This window comes from Manacus vitellinus, unplaced genomic scaffold, assembly GCF_001715985.3.
Source record: "Manacus vitellinus isolate BGI_N305 unplaced genomic scaffold, ASM171598v3 scaffold_1_pilon, whole genome shotgun sequence".
NCBI classification, from domain to species: domain Eukaryota; kingdom Metazoa; phylum Chordata; class Aves; order Passeriformes; family Pipridae; genus Manacus; species Manacus vitellinus.
Window position 1 is genome coordinate 6893866 of NW_021939396.1, and position 12730 is coordinate 6906595.

General features: G+C 42.7%; 1 protein-coding gene across 1 annotated transcript in view; it reads left to right on the forward strand.

Moving 5' to 3' along the window:
- The window catches only part of NDRG1 (N-myc downstream regulated 1), a 41370-nt gene continuing 28640 nt past the window's right edge, over positions 1–12730 (forward strand). The window contains exon 1 of the mRNA XM_029959339.1: positions 1–61. The gene's annotated coding sequence lies outside the window, so the exon portion shown is untranslated. The remainder of the gene's footprint in view (positions 62–12730) is intronic.

A 12730-nucleotide genomic window follows, 5' to 3' on the forward strand; every position in this document is an offset into this window, starting at 1 on the left:
CGGGCGGTGTCGGAGCGCGGTGGCGGCAGCAGGCGGAGTAGGGACAGCAGGAGCGTGGCAGGGAGGGTAGTTTCCTCCATCCATCTTTATCTCTATCCATCCTTCCATCCGTTCGCCCGACCCGCGAACCTCGCGGTTCCCTCGAGCGCGCATTACCCTCCTCCTTGTTCATATAACTAAATCCCTTTCCCGCTCCTTCGAGCAGGGCTCTGCCATCTGTAGGGGAGACGGATGGCTCTCAGTGGGGTGGTGACTCGGAGGGGACCCCGGCCTTTCCCGGGAACGGGGGTGGCTGCGGGATGCTGCTGTCCGGGTTCCCGGGCAGCAGCGGGATGGGCTGGAAAGCAGCTGTGTAGCCCAGACACAAACTTTCCCTACGGAAGTTGACCACTGATGATTGTTGCCTGCGTCTCTCTGCTCTCGCAGCTCTGTGCTGGGTTTGGAGCACGGGACAGCCTTGACTGGTGGTGTCTGGTCAGTTGTTTCAGTGGAGTTGTTGTCGCTGTATGTGGCGACAGGCACAGTTTTGCCGCCCGTGCTTCCAGGCACCCCTCAGTTCAGAGCACTTCAGCGTAGTGTTTGCAGGGAGGCACAGCCACGCACTGGGGCTGATGAAATAAGGGATTTCACTTCTGCTAGGGAGAATGTTTTGGCTAATGCTTTTCGTCATGCTATGGTTTTCCTATGAAACACAAGCTGCCATTACTCATTGTTTAACCCAGCGTTTTATAAAGATCACAGTGCCCGATTTGGCACCCCATCCCCAGAACAGGACTTCAGAGAGAACTGATAACAAACTAACTGATAACAAAATAACAGATGTGTTATTTTGATGACTTTTTTTTCTCCTACTTAAATAGGAACTGTATTCTGAGTGTAGCAAATGCAGTTGTAGTGACATGGAAGAGTTCAAAGACTACCTGAAGCTTTCTGCCCACATTCTCTGTATGGTGTTTTGACTTCCTCTGGCTTTCTATCAAATTTTTTTCTGTGTGTCCAATTGTGTCAAAGATACATAGCTGCTGAAAAACTCACTGCTGAGAGCAAGCAGTGGAAATAACCTGTAAACGGGAGCTAGCAACTGTTTCAGGTAAATATCTGAGAAGCCCGTCTTGCTCTTTTTAGTCTTGGCTCTCACAGACATGAACTTGACTCTGGAAACGTTTGGTGGTTTTTTGGTTTTGTTTTGCTTTCTTTTTTTTTTTAATTTTGTACTCTTTTACCCAGAGTCTAATGTAGTTAGACATGGAAGGGCTGTGTTTTTGTCACAAGTATTTGAGTAAACAGCAGGCAGCTAGTGCTGTGTGATGCCCTGCGCACAGCAAGAATTTAATGACTGTGGATGAAATAGTAAAACTCAGAAGTAGATGCAGCAAAAATAGTGTTCCTTAAAGGCTTATGCAGTTCCCAGGGTACTAATGAGTCCAATGTTCTTGGAAAAAACAAAAATCATGAATGTTCAGGAGGAACTGTTGTGTGTTTTGACATGGAAAACACTGTGCAGTGAAAACAGGTTTTAGTGTAGTAATGAGACCCCTTAGGGTGTCTGTGGTTTCTATATCTAGTTGTTCAGTATAAACTGAACAGATGCCATGGTATAATGGTTTGGGAACCTGGAGGCCTCAACTTCTGCATCTGAGCTCCTTGTGCAACAGACACCTGAATGGGCAGGACTTCAACCTTGAAAACTTTTAACCAGAATTTCTACAGTTAGTGAACTAAGAGATTGTAAAAAGGTTTGAGTTGGAAGGGACCTTAAAGGCTATATATTTCCAACACTCTTGCCATAGTCAGGGACATCTTTCACTGGACCAGGTTCCTCAAAGCCCTGTCCAGCCTGGCCTTGAACACTTCCAGGATGAGATATCCACAGCTTCTCTGGGCATCCTGTTTCAGTGCCTCACCACCTTCACAATGAAGAATTTCTTCCTAATATCTAACTTTAATTGACCTTCTTTCAGTTTAAAGCCATTCTGCCTTGTCCTGTCACTATGTGCCCTTGTAAAAATATTAACTCATCCCTTGAAAATGGGCACTCTACAAATTGGCTGACCTTGACCTTGAACCAGGCTGGGGCAGAGGGTCTAGAAGGTCTTGACTAGCTCTGGTTTTCATCTGTTTTCCTTAGAAAGGGGAGGGTTTGTGTACTTATTTTCTATGTTCATTGGCCTCTTCACCAAGGTGACAGCAAGGTAGAGATGTCAAGGCATCAGGTGTCCATGGAATTAGGCAACAGCCAAAGAAGTGTCACCTGCTGCTGAGAGAGGGCAGCCACATGCACTGCCTGTGTTTGGGAACCAGCACCACCAGAAAACAAGCTCTCAAGTTTTTCAGTTTCGGCCCTGCACAATGGCGCTTTTATTTTTTGCCAAAACAAAAAGGAACACTAAAACTGTGACAGGTCATCTGAGTAGATCGTATGAATGCTCAGTGAAACCAGGAGGATTCTGCAATTGTCTTTACTCCTGTCTCTTCAAATTCCTTTTTGCACTATGACAGTTACATGGGGAGATTACAGTATACCTTTTGGAGCATTTTGGCATGGAATCCTGGTCCTTAGAAGTAGTTATAAGGCAATTAAGTAATTTTCACTTGTAGTTCAGGTGGAATTAGCAGTGAACTGCTGTGAGAAAAATTCTTTGATTCAGGTTTTTAAACCCAAGTGATTAATTTACTTGACTGAAGTGCAACATACATCTTCTCACGAGCAGCTTAAGGGATTTTGGCAAACTTCTAACTTCCCACAGAAAATACTGTTTTTTCACTCAACCTCATGAGAGCCCAAAACATAGATGATACATGTAATGAAACATTTCCTGCTTTTGTTGTCTCAAAATAGACAAAGAGTGAAAGAAAAGATAAAGAAGGGATGAAACCGGCTTGAAGCTCTTCAGAATGAAGACAAGTAGAAACTCTGAAACTCAAAAATAACACAAATTCTAATTGTGTTGGATCAGCAGTGTTTACATCATGTGTACAGCTGGAAGCTTAAGGCAGCAAAAGCCTGTTTGCTGTCAGGGATAGCATTGCCTACTAAAGCAATGGCCTGAATTGGTTCAGTCACAGCAGTATGCAGCAAGATTACTTGCTCTGGTTTGATCATCTGAAAGGAAAACCTTCTAAAAACCAGGAGATGCAACTTCTTGGTATTAAAAAGGATGAAATGCTGGTTCTGGAGATGAAGTATGAATTCCAGCTGACTTTTTACATCTAACTTTCATGTTGAGTCACAGCACCTGGAAATCTCAGGCAGAAGTATAGAAGAGCTTACTTTGTCCTGTCACCTTTTTGCTAAATAAATGATATTGCATGTAGACTGTCCCTGGCTTCAGCTTTAGGTGGGAATTTGAATGTTTACCCTAATGCATGATGGTGATGCCCCTGCAGTCTTCTCAGTGAAGAACATCCCTGGACTGCTGGGGAGTAGTCTCCAGCTGTCAGCAGGTCATTGTAAAATCATAGAAAGGCTTGGGTTAGAAGGGACCTTAAAGATCATCTAGTTCTAACCCCTCTGCCATGGGCAGGGATGCCAGCCACTAGGTCAGGTTGCTCAGATCCAGGAGCAGCAGCTACCCTTCTGCCCTCTGTCAAAAGCTCTGTCCCAAAAGTTGCAAGCAAATTAGTTGCTGCTGCTGAAAAGTCAGGGGAAATATTCTGCAACTGTTTCAAAGACTGGGAGTTAAGGAAATTTTAAGGGTTGGTGGTGTGTGTTGCTATGGATGACTAAAATCTGGGTTAGACCTCTTGGAAATCAATGGCTGTGAATGTAATGGCTATTGAACTTGGTGTTTCTCTCAAATGGAGGCAGCTTTTTTTTCCTATCCAGAGCCCTGGGTGACTTCAATGCGGGACAGTCAGTGGGAGGTAATCCCTACTGTTAATTTCCTTTGGCTATGGAGCTGGAGCTGTAAGGAACCATTCAGAGGCTTCTGCTGAATATGTGTTCATGTATCATTGAAGTGTTATTAGGACAAAATTTAACTGAGTACTGAGCATCCATGTGAATCAGTCACGTGAACCATTATCTGGCATTTAATCCAGCACAGTAAGTGTGGAGTAGAGAAAAAAGTAAAACCTAAAATTATTGAATTGTCAAATTTGAATGTGTGAGCTCCTATGTTGGATGATGAAGGAAATGAGTTTTTAATTTTAGCTAAGGACTGCTGCAGGTTTAGGCCTGTTTTGTTTCCCAGCTGGCATGAGTGTTGCCTTTGGATAATGCTTAGCAGCTTGTTGTTAGAGGGGCGTTCTCCATGCAGAGGTGCACTGTGGTGAGCTTGCTGATGCACAGCTGGGTTGCCTATGCTGATGAAATTTTCCACAGCTGTATCTGTTTGTACTAAGCAGGATGTCTGTCAGTTTTGCTGCTCTTATTTTGTGTGGCTGATCACATTTCCTATGTTTCTTTTGGGTTTGGGGCTACTTCCTTTCAGTTAGTTGTCAAAATTTTAATACATCTTTTTCATCTGTCAAGGTTTTTTCTCTTAGTAGCTGGAAGTTGGTCAATGCAGGTCTTCCTCTTCAAGCCCTGTTTTTAAAACTGGGTATTCACTACTCTTCCAAGCCTTTAACTGACTGCTTCCTGTCTGACCTAACTATAGCTTCAAAAGTGTGGCTCTTTTAGCTTATTTTCTACCATGGATGTGTAAGGTCAGCCTGCTAGTACTGTATGGATGATGTAGAAAGTAATGGAAAGAGAAAACCTTAGGACTTAGTGCAGCATGAAAACCTAACTCACAAATCTTTCCATGTACTTTCAACCCTCCATTGGGTTTGGTTATTTGTGTGGTTGTCAGTCCTTGCTGTTTCACTGCTCTTAGGACTTGACTTTCTAAAAAATTCTGAATTTTAGGAAGAACAAAAGAAATAATAAAGATCCAAAACTGTAATGGCCCAATGAAGACCCTGAAAGCGGAGGTACTGGTATTGAAAGCAAAAAAGTGTTGTGTTTACTGGTAGGCATAAGGCATAATGTAAAATAATAAGCAAAGTAGGATGCAACTTTTGAAGGAACTTTTATTTGTGTACACAGTAAGCAGACATCTAGATGGGAAGTGCACTGTTAAAGGAAGGAAGGATTGCTCTTGCTGTGGGATTTTGGATTACTTCCTTCAGGAAGCTTGTGTGCACCTTGACAAACTAATGATCTCATTCTCCTGCTGCCATAGTTCTACAGTGCTCTAAACATACTTTTCATGAACTGTATGTAACATATCCCTGCTAAATTTGTCCAAGGATACAAATACATCTTAAAAGTTGTGACATACTGGCTTATGGGACTAGTTTGTGCAGCAGAAACACTGCAGTTTTATGATGACCCTTTATGTTATGACAAATTCAAAGTACTGTTCTCTTTTCCAGATGACTCAGTTTAAGAGCATCACATCTTTTTTTCCCATATGAAACACTGAATTTTATGAAGTTGTATATAAAAGCTCGTATGAAAGCTCGGACATCTAGAACTCCAACCCCTACTGTAAACATAGTCTGAAAAGTGATAACGAAGTTCTCTGCCTGATGTAATAGACACTAATTTGGAGTGTAGGTGGGTAAGGCTTTGACAAAAGTCAGCTGAGGATGGTGAATTGGTTTTTTGCCCATTTTGAAGGATTTTGAAAGGGCTTATTTTGTGAGGCAAGGAGTATTTTGGCAGTGGATGGTGCTGACTTGGGTACTCCCTCACCAGTCCCACCTGTTGTGATACAGGCTGTGTGCTCAGCCCTCGGGAGACCATATTGTATCTTGAGGTGCTGAGGCAATGGAAGACTGTTACACAAATCTAGTCTCAAGTAATTCAGTATGTGAAAATGCTTAAATTTGGGTAATTTTATAAAGGATCTTTCCTGGGAAAAATGAAAGATGTGTCCTTAATGCAATGACCATCTGTGCAAAATTTGAGTCCAGATTAAGCTCTAGAAGGCTAAAATTCATCTAGAAAAAGGGAATGGTGGCTCACAGGAACAGAATATTTATAAATTATACTTTTCCCCTCAACAAACAAACAAACCCTCATACACTCATGGAAAACTTCAGCCCAGACATTTTGGCAGGGATTAGAAAGAAAACTTGTAACAGCAATGAGCAAGCATTTTTAAAAGGTAGTAGAACAAGTCTTATATGTACTCAGAAGCTGTAACCCATCTTGCATGACCTCATGAATAAATGTAAATTAAGAAACATCATCAATGATAGCTTCAATGTTTTGTAATTTAAGTCCTCATCTCTGCAAGGCCATGTGAAAATGCAAAACCTACAAAAAGAACCCACTATATACTTGTGAGGGTGCAACCTAGAGAGCCAGACAGCATTCTTTATCTCTGAGGATACTGTGGGCCTGTCCCTTCTGGAATTATCTAGGTATGTTTTTCCTCTGACTTTGACAGAACCACCCACTTGTTGGAGCGGCTGCAGCTGGGCAGCAGCTATGAACTATTAAAGCATGGCAGATTGAGAATAGGAGGGGGCAGGGAGAACTGGTGAGCTGCAGGAACAATAGCTTGTTTCTTGTCTGTTTAGACTGCAGTCTTTGTGACAGAAGCTGTCTCTTCCACATTATGAAATGCCTAATCCATCTTTGCAGTATATGTTGTTTAATCTGCCTGCAAAGCCCAGCCTAGCACTCAGGTGCACAGCAGGTGCCAGGTCCTGTACCAGCGCACTGCCTTTAATCTTTGCCTCAGACCTTTGTGCGCAGTCAGCTGGAGGAGGAGTGGGACGGATGTAGAGGAGGGTGTTGGGAGGATGCTGGGGCAGAGGAAGGAGATAGGCTGGCTGGAGAGGTGTGTAAGGAAATGTAGCCTGGGAAAACAGCTGATTGCTCTTCACTCTTTCCACCCTGCAGTGCTGCCACCCACAGCCTGGAGTCCTTTAAAGTTAAAGGACAATACTGGCACCCTTTCCAGTGGGCATAATGTGTTTGCAAATAGATTTAGGCTGCTGCTCAGATGCAGGATTTCTTAGGAAAGCCCTGGGTTTCCCTACCTCCTTTCTGAGCCTTTGCCCTCTGCAAGGACAGTTTGTCACCAGTGCATGGTGGCTGCTTGAGGAGGGAGCTTGGGCTAATGGCACTCATCATAGCCAGAGAGGCCTGGGAATCACAATGATTTTTCATAGAATCCTGGTGTAGTTTGAGTTGGAAGAGACCTTAAAGATCATCTAACCCCCAAGCCAAGGGCAGGGACACCTTCCATTAGACCAGATTGCTCAAAGAGCTATCCAGCCTGGTATTGAGCAATTTTAGTTTCTTTAAAGGAACTTTACCATTATTAGAGGTACCTCTATGAGAAGTAGTTGTGTGGCCAGGAACATTTTCAAGTTGTAAATGCTAAAGAAAATTGAATTTCAGAGAACTTTGCTAGGGTTTGTAATCTGTCCCTCATGGAGTTGTGATATTATAGCATAGGTAGTATTAGGGATTGCTACAATAGGAAAAAGCCCTAAGACATTGCAAGGCTTTCCATTTCCCTGCCAGCTAGGAAGAGAATAGCTGCTCATTATATTGGCAGGGGGTACACAACAGGGGTGTCCATCATGGGGCAATGGGGACAGCAGGCGTGTCCTTTGGCTAGCACACCAACCCTTCCCACAGCCACTTTCTGCTCCTGTGGAGCATGAGAGGACCTCGAGCTTTCTAAGGAACACACTTCACTGCATCCCACAGTAGGAGGATTGTGCAAGCTGCATTGCAACAGTTTTCTTGCTCAACATCTGCAGGGTAGACAGAAGAGCTGCTTCCAGCTCCCTGTGTTTTGATGCTACTCTCAGTGTGGAGCTGCCAGTGCGGTTTGTGGGTGTGGAGGGTGACCAGCCCCTGGTCTGGAGGAACTGGCAGCTTCAAGGCTGTGTTTGATCCCAGAGCAATCACAGCTGAGCAGTTCTGTGTCCATCAGGCACTGGAACCAGTCGCATGAGTGAAAACCAGCCAGAGGAGAAGGGCTGGAGTCAAGCCTGGAGATCTCACCTCTCTAACTGCAGGAGTGTGCCACAGCCAGCAGCAAGGGGGCTGGGGGAGATGCTGTGGCCCCCCATCTGTGCCTTGCTGGTGGGACAGCTGCTGGCTCTGTCCCTGCAGCTGTCTCCATGTGGCTTCACCCAGCTGTTATTTGGCACAGGGCTAGAGTTCTTGGTTGAAATGTTTTGGTTTCCTAATCAGATTGATTAGCACGTAGCATAAGTCTGAACTTAAAAATGGCTAAAACTTTAGGGCCTTCTTGATTTTTTGGCTTTGAAAAAAATCACTGTTATGCTACATTATGCTGCTAACAACCCATATTTTGTTTTGTTTTTTTTTCTTGGATTCCAGCTTTTATTTTCAGCTAGAGCCTTCACAAAAGCATGCTGGTGGAGTAGCTCAAGAGGGGGGTTGAAAGAAAATTAAAGCACATTGATTAGAAAAAAATAATGAAATTGAATATCAACAGTGTGCTGTACTTGAAGAGGGCTGGGTGATGGTGGCTCACAGGACATCTGTGAACTGGAGACCACCAGGCAGTGTAGCTGTTTCTGTTACCTGATATTATTTGATTTAATGCTTTGGCTCCTGACCTTTTTCTCATTTGAAACTTTAGGTTATTTAAGGGTTCTGTTTCCAAGCTTTGTTTGTTATCTTTTGTTCTCAGTTTATTAACTTTTAGTTGCAAATTGAGATTATGTGTAACTGGAGGCTAAGGAAACCCAGAGAGTCCCAGGTAGTTGAGTGCCTTCAGCTTTTGACACTTCCTGCTCAAACTGTTTAGTCAGATGCTACTTAACTGTCAGAAGTCATCTGCCTTATTTTTAAAGGGAAGGAACTGCTATAAAACCTCTTTCATGATTTATTGTGTGGAACAGTGTCAGAGAAAATCAGTAACTGTACACAAAGAACCTCGTGATACCAGCGCCTGTAACAAAGACTAGTTTAAACAGGGCAGAGTGTGGGCAGATGCTTATGCATGAATTGTTTTGAATGCTTGCAAAGGAATAATTTTCAAATGATTCACAAACAGGAAGATTAAATTTGTCAAATTTGTTGTAGAATATCTGAAATGTAAACTACACTTAAGGAGAGATGCATTGTGGACCATAACCATACATGGGTGCTATGAATTGTCTTGTATTGGTGTCCACTTGTCTCTGTTTAGTCTCTGCTTAATGAAGACAAGGTTTTGTTTCAAGCTCCTCTCTAGTTTGCAGTAACCATTTTTTATGTTAGGGCCAGTCAGACAAGTTTACAGCATTTAGTGTTAATGACTGGAAGAGGTCTAATTGCTGTGTATAAGCCTCAAAGGTTGTTTGAGTGTCACAGTAACTTTCCTTGCTTCATCGTCAGAGGCCCAAGCTGCTTGGTTGTTTTTCTGACCTGGAACTGATGCAGGTATCTGCTAATCAACATTTGCAGTGCTTTGGAGACACTTTGGCTCTCTTCATCCTTGTTTCATTCTTGCTTTAATTGTGTTGTGAGCTGCTACAGGTGTGCAAAACCTCTGTCACCCCTGTCCTTCCAACCTGCCTTGATGCCAGAGTGTGAAGACACCTGTAGCTTTCAAGGAATAAAGTGCGGAGTGGTGCGATGGGCTTGGAAACACCTCCCACCTGTGACTCTGGAGCCTAAGTTCTGTGTGGTCCCTCTCTCTCCAAAGAGAGCAACACCAGAGCTCAGAGCTGTGACCCTCAGTGCCCACGACCGTTTTCCTCTTTGCCATTAGATGCTCATGAGTATTTAATCCCACATGTAAAGTGATTGCTGTCCCTCCTGCTGGCTCAGCCTGCAGAGATGAAAATACCATCAGGCTGCTCTGATGACATTACCCTTCTATGCATCAGTACTGAAAAGGATAATAATCTCCTTTTGCTAGTATTTAAAGAAGCAGTTTTGAGGAAACTGCCGCCTTTATGAAACACTCGGGCAAGAATCTTTCCCTGTTCTTTGTTTTATATGATAGCACATTAATAAAAAACAGCTAGGTAAGAGGGCAGAGGTAAATCCTGTAGTGCTGACAGCAGTGCTCCCAAACCTTTATGGGCGTGAGGCCATAGCCCTTGATGATGCGTGCCCCACGGCACAAACTTGGACAACCCCTACACGTGTCTTGAGAAATATGAAGTTTGAAATGAGGGATCGTTGGACTTGTTTTGCTCCTGTGCTTGAAATTAATTTGGTCACATATATGCATATTACCTAATATTTGGTATTTGATTGCAACACTGCTTGTGCCTGAGGATGGATAGTCTGATAGGTGGTTTCTTAGCTCCTCTGATATCTGTTGTGCACATCAGTCCTGTACCTCCTGCTGCCAAAACAAGGCTCCAGCAATGACTGGCCCTCCAGCAATGATGTGGACGGACAGAGGATGTATTCTGAACCTTCAATATCAAAATAATCAGACTCCTGATACAGACTTATGAGCTTCTAGTCTTGTTTATGGCAGCCGTTGCAGTGGTTTTAGAGCAGTGGGCTTTGGTTGGAATGGGTACACAATTAAATTAGTAAACACTAATTTAATTGTTTAATTGAATTAAATTAGTAAACACAGTATTGCACAGATGACTTCACTCTTCCCCACACACCCCTTGCTTCCTAGAGGCTGGTTTGATGTCTTTCCTGCTAGTTGGCAAAGGTAGGTATGCCATCAGTTTTAAAACACTTTGCCAGCTGCAGAGGTGTCTTAAACTTTTAACTTTTTCTTAGTTAGAAGTATGATTCTTTTAAAACTTAAATATCTGAGCAGCCATTGCAACAGGTAGTGAGTGGTGAGTGTGGTGCAGGGTGATGAGTGTCCACCAACATCTGGTGCAGGGTGGTGAGTGTCCACTGGGTGGAAGTGGCTTCTTCCAGAAAAGAGAATTTGGGACCTCTCAGCAGGCTGAATTGGCCAAGCAGAGTGAAAAGTTGTTTTTATCCAAGTTGGCAACTTTACACTACTGCTTGCAGATATAAATGAACTTTGTCTTTGAAAGGCTTCTGTGAGGAAAGTGCTTTGAAATGTGTATAATGGGATGCTTGTATAGTTATCTATTTGGGAGAGTTATGCAGTTGCATTAGCTTCGAGCTGCCCTGTCACATAACGGGGGGAGCACAAAGCACCTATTTAGAGAGTATAAAATTTGTGCTGAACAAGGGTGGTACAAAGCCACTTCTCCATCTTTCTCCTTGGAAAATAAGATGTTTTTTACAGCACTGTCAAATAGCAGGGCTTTGTTTGCCAGCTCTTGTGAACAAATAGCATGTTGTTGTGCCACCTTATCACAAGGTTGTTGCTTGGTAGGAATGTTTCAGGTATCCCTGATGCACAGAGGGAAAACCCAGAGCTTGAAAATGTCTGATCTAAAATTGTTATATGGCACCAAGATGTGGTATCTTTCCGAAAGTGAAAACTTGGTGAACGTTGTGCTTTTGTTCAGCAAACCTGATGGCAGTCGTGTAATCTGCTGATCAGCACTTCCTAATGCTGGCTCTTTTGGAAACATAGAGCAACAACTTTGAACTATTAAAAAAACAGGATTGCTTTTTAAGGCTATAAAAAGCATCCATCTTGTGCTTTTCTGGCACAGGTTTTTTTTGGTCATTTGTAGTCAGTACTCTGAGTCCCTGAAAGTCTGAAACTGCCCTGTGTAAACAACTCTCTTCCACAAGCACTCGCTGCAGCTTTGTTTCCTGAGCTGTTTCTTACTGGAAAACTGCAGGGGACCTCACTTCTTACTTTCCTCACCTATGGGCAAACCACAGAAAAATGTCCTGCACTTCTAGTCCCAATTGCAGAATTAGGTGCAACATCAAGGTGTTACTTCTGTCTTAACAGAATTTGCTGAATTTTAAAAATAAAATAAAATAAAAAAATAAAAAAAAAAATAAAAAAATTAAAAATCCATTTGGCTTCGGTACAATTGCACATGAATATTTTCGACTTCCAAATATTGCAGCAGCATTTATCTTACATCTCTATCGTACACAATTGCTCACTACATTGATGACTGTAATCGCAAAAATATGTAACATTTACTAAAATGTCACTTGCAGTTGCTTGAAATCTTGTGAACTTGTTTTTTGCTTGTTCTTTAACATAAAAATTTGTAATGGACAAAACTTAATGGAAAAGCTGGAGAAAAAGTGTGAATCAGAGTAACTTGAGTCTTTTAACTATTTATGTATCCCTGCCCTGTTTTAAATTTGGATAACAAAGCACTGGCAATGGGGTCAGTTTTGGTACTGTTCCCATGCCTCAAGTGGTGGGGTAAAATACTAATAAAACGTTTCTCTAAGCTTAAGTTTCCTGATCTAATTCTTTAGCATAGCTAGCAGGAAGGCTTCCTAAAATCCAAAACTACATGCATGGACACCCATGTTTTTTCAGCATTGACTTTCTTAGTCTGAGTGCATCCCTTCATAGCTTCCTGCAGCATCCAACCATCTTGAGAGCAGTCACTAGAGCATCTTTACCCAGGGACAAAAGCATCAAGTTAACCCATGTGGCAGAGTGAAAAATGTTGCTGCTGCCACTGCCTGGATGCTCCTGTGGGCTTCACAGCCCTTCTTGAGCACCAGGTCATTTATTTAGACAGGGTCTATTGGCTTAAATCAGATTTAAGTCAGGAGGTGGGGAAATCATGGCTTAAAGAATCAATGTAAATTTTGTTCTGTATTTCTATGCTTATCTTCAGGAAAACTGTTAATAATTAAAATGTGTGCAGTTACATATAGTCAATAATTCCTAAATACATTTCACCCTTTTGTCTTGTCTTGCATATACTTACT